Raw genomic sequence first — 4622 nt, forward strand, 5'->3', positions numbered from 1 at the left:
GCCCGATTTACTTTTATGGCTCTTTAGATTTCTAATTTAATTCCGTTTTCCGCATATATGGGTCTTCAGTTATCAAAGCAGCTTTCGCGGGGTATTACTTCATGTCAGTTAGACTTCCGTCATCTTTTTAATCAGTAATCGGCTCTTTTTGCGCAGAAGCTACACAAGCAAAACATAGATGCGTTTGATACTTTTTTTTTTTTTTTAAAGCGGAGAATCACTCAAGTGTACGAAAGCCCTGGAGGCGGTTCCACACACCCAGAAAGCAAACTAAGATTGACTTCAACCTTCACCAGTCCGTGCCTCAGGTGCAGCTTGACGGACTTGTTGAAGGTTTTGTCATCACTGCTGTTCAACCTTTCTCGGTCGTGTTCAAGTGCTCATGACACGCTTTAAGGCACACTTCGTTGCACTCAAAGAGAATTTGCGCTCGACATTTCAAAAGCTCCAGTTTGTGGTCGTCACCGCAGACTGCTGCACCCGCTTTCAGTTACATTTCTTCTTAGCTCAATCAGCATCTACATGCAACCATACGAGCGACGGTTGGCCTATCTACAGTTCTGCTACTTTACTCAAAGACATAATAGTATGTTGATATGTACTGCGTTTGCCTCCCAAAGGTTAGTTGTTTTTAAAACTTTAGTGTGGTTATAGTGTTGAAGAAGAAAAATAAAGTCACGTGCGATTTGTTTTGCTACAATCTACGAAGACATATTTTTTTAAATATCGGTTGCCCGAGCACAAATACTTCTTTATGAAATAAGACGAATATCATTTCTAGTGTGGCTAACCTTGATAACGATGTTATTTAATAGTTCTATTGCAAATAACTTTCCAGGTGTTACCTTGGAGTACAGTGCTGTGGGTGGTCCCGACAACTTTAGAAAGATAAGTCGCAGCCTTGGCTTGCCGCCGTACGCACGGGAGTGAGACGTTTAAAAAGCTGGCCACAACGCTAGATGAAGTATTCAGCGAATTCGACCTACTAGGCAAGATTACAAAGGTTATCACCGACAGCTGGTCAAATTTTGTGAAAGCTTTTCGGCGAGTCTGTCTGACATACTTCTTTTTTTTAATTGTATTACTTTCTACACACCTATATACTGCGCCGCGCTTGCGCAGGATCTACGGTGAGGAGGAAGCCAACGATGAAAACGAAGATAATTGTGAGTCTGTGTATTTATTTTCGCTTATTTATAGCGTCGAAGAAGGTAGGCACCGCCTGCCACTATAACAGAAGTGCTTTGCACACCCTTTGAACCTCATCGCTACCGTTGACGAGGCTCGTGCAGAGGCTGTTGATCAGAAATGCTCCAAAATTAAGCAATGTGGGTTCACCTAGTGTCAAAAGCCCTGGAACAAGCAGGGACAGACCACACAAGCAGCTGATCTGATCAAGGCCTACTGCGGAATCTACGTACCTCGGCCAAATGTTACAAGGTGGAACTCTACCTTTGAGCCCATAAACTCTATCAACACGTTTCTAGAAAAGAGAACCCACCTAGACGTCCTCTTCAGCAAGCTAGGAATTCCTAGGCTGCTGCCACCTCAAAAGCCTAACTTCAAGGAGTATTGCGGGGTACGTCTAATTTAGGTAGTTGTGACTTCCTTGGTACAATGTTTGACTTTTCATTAAAGGTCATGAAACCTGTCTGATGCGCCCCTGATGTCCTGCAAGGTGACAACTACATTCGCAGCGGGTATCTGGTTCCGACGCTCTACGTTCTCATCAAGAAGGTTCAGTATGCCCAGGTGGCTGGTTTGTGCTACTGCGGACCTCTAGCTGAGTGTTTCCTGGCCGGAATCCACAAGAGGTTAGCTTTGGTACGCGTAAATCGCAGAACTTCTTTTAGAGCACCGTAAAATGGAATGTCGATCGTGAGAGCCAAAAGGGTAAAACCGTCAATTGAGCGGCTTTATGAACTATATATGTGTCCCGCGCAGTAGTACGCTTCGAAACTTGTGGCTTGTGACTTCTGTTGTCCGCCGTAGGTGATCCACGACCACCAGACGATTCGTTGTCTTTGCTCAGCGGTGTTTATTACTACCTAACTCACAGAGATCCCTGCCGAAATTAGACTTGTCTCCCTTCGTCACGCTCCTCTTGGGCGCAAAAATGCATTGTGCAAAAATCAGGCCCTATAGACTTCTTTTTATTTATGTTCAGCAACATGTTAAAAATACCACTCTCACATATGACTAAGTCTGGAATGCTTGGCAGATGTTCATGCATTTCATAACGGTTCACTCGTCCATCATAACTAGTAAAGACTGATTTAAAGTGGTCATTAAATGCTTTAGAAATAATTGCACAATCAGTGTATGGAGAGGTTTTTACTGAAACGTGTTAGGGGCAAGAGATGAAGGTGACATGTGTCTCTAAAACTTTTCCGGCGAAGATTTTATAAAATTACTCAGAATAACATTGAAGTACTTGTACTTGTCTGAATACATTTTCTCTTTCAATTTAGCGGCTAACATTGATATTTTGCTCCTGATCTGAAGGGAACCAGCCGTTCGAAAAGCCCTCCTCGCCCGTTTGATTTAACGCTTCAGTATCGAATCACGTCATATCCAAGGATTTAAAGGTTAACTTTTTTTTAGTTTTACTAGGAACACAATTTGAAATGCAGTACCGAACAACGTTCTTGAAACGTAACAACAGAAAATTTATATCGCAACAATCGCTCGAAGAGATTCCATAGAACCTATCAAACTCAAGTTCAAACACGTCAAGAACAGAGACGTCATTCGCATGTGGGAAATCTCGAACGCTGCATTTCTTGATATTAGATGGAACACTTACATTAGATAACGGGAGGATCACGGCGTTGTGGTGGGAGTCTGGGAGATATGATCAACAACTTCACAGTCGTAATTATTCCCAACATTCCCACTTAAAAAAGATCCAATATTGATGCAGATTTACTTTGTACATACGTAAATTCATCGACAACTCGACTCAGGTCAAAAGTAAAGGCAATGTCTAAAATTCATGATAGTGCGCGCCGTCCACTGTGCCAGCTAAATCGTTGGGCCAGTGAATATTAGCTAAATTAAAGTCTCCGCGCATAATTACTTTCATGTTTAGTTCTAAGTGTTGGGTTAAGTGCTCTCTAACGTTTTCTAGGGCAGAAAGGGTTGAATTAGGAGGCGTATTGTCTGCTCCAAGGAAATATGAAGTGTTGTTAAAACATTCTTAGGTTGTGAATAAATCGTAATCACATTTTCAAAATCGGGTGGCATTTGTGTGCAAATGCGGGAGGCCGGTTCTGCTGTTAAGTTTCATGTCGACATATCATAAGTAAGCCTCATATATACTTCCGCGCTTTTGCTTGTTACTATCAAGGTGGAACCATAAAAAAGAAAAAGTAATCATGTCCAGAAAAAGTAATCATGTGTGCATGTTCTGCATGGACATACTCTTTTGTAGCCATGGTGCTTATGCGCACCTCTAACATCGAAACAAGAATCGTTTTAGCTCGAAAATAAAAGGTAACGCAAAAGTAGCGGTTGTTGCTTTTTGTGGGTAACGGTGACGGTAACGCGTTCCTTTTATTTTCATTTAACGTAGGTCGGTTGTGCATTCCTCTTATTTGTAAGTAACGAGTAGCATATTTTGTTACTTTTTTTCGGTAACACCTACAACACTGGCTACGTTTGCAAGGGTCATATTTGGGTCCGGACATTTCATAGAACGCCGTTTTATCGAATACCGTTTCATTAAAGCAGTTTCATCACACGCCATTTCGTCGAACGCCGCTTCACCGAAGCCGTTTCATCGAACGTTGCCTAGTTGGTCAGTAGGCATTTTTGATCAAGGAAATAGTTTCTTTAGTCACTAGAAGGACATCAGGCCTTTCATTTCCATTAGAGAGAGAGGAACTAATAATAAGTAATTTTATTTTGTCCGGTACACCTTCCATTTTTTTCATGGTAACTGATGACCTGTGCTGCTAATGTGTCCAATAATAAACGGGATCATCGCTTTGACATTTAATGAAACCTGTGATCCTTGGATGCAATGACGAAGGAACGCTCATTCAATAATGTATCCTCCTCCTTAAAGAGACGTATTCTTTTTCAAGTACGAAGGTGTCCTCGAACCAGTAACATGTTTCCACGTCGCATGAAACAGAAAAAAAAAAGAAGACGTGTCTCCCCTATTTATATTTCGTAATCATCAGAACTATGATCCTGCCGGCTTTTCTACCTATATACGTTCTTAGAAATGAAGCTATTCGATAAAATAAAAACACAAGTAAATAGAGAAAGACGAAATATTAAAAATACGCATTGAAGAGTATAATTATATTCCTTTCCGGATGTGATGGTATTAGGAATGGAAACTGTCCAAAAATTTTGACAGCAAAAAAAAAAAAAAAAAAAACAAATTGTGAATTTTTTTTTTCGAAAGTTTTGCAAGCATTGAAACAGTTGACTGAGCAAGAACAATCCAGAAATAGTGCGAAAGATAGCGACAAAAGTCAAATACGGCAAGAGTTTTTTTTTTTGCAAATAATGGTGGTGTATAGTATCATACTATATTAATGATTAAAGCGTTAATGCGAACTTCTGTTAATTTAGCGAATTCCTCGCTACTCACCTGGCAACTGTCTGCA

General features: G+C 40.8%; 1 pseudogene; it reads left to right on the forward strand.

Annotated features, from left to right (window-relative positions):
• Positions 1-382: 382 nt before the first annotated feature.
• Positions 383-2990, forward strand: LOC120843981 (annotated as a pseudogene).
• Positions 2991-4622: the final 1632 nt, after the last annotated feature.

Source organism: Ixodes scapularis, unplaced genomic scaffold, assembly GCF_016920785.2.
Source record: "Ixodes scapularis isolate PalLabHiFi unplaced genomic scaffold, ASM1692078v2 PGA_scaffold8__174_contigs__length_109621045, whole genome shotgun sequence".
Classification (NCBI taxonomy): Eukaryota; Metazoa; Arthropoda; class Arachnida; order Ixodida; family Ixodidae; genus Ixodes; species Ixodes scapularis.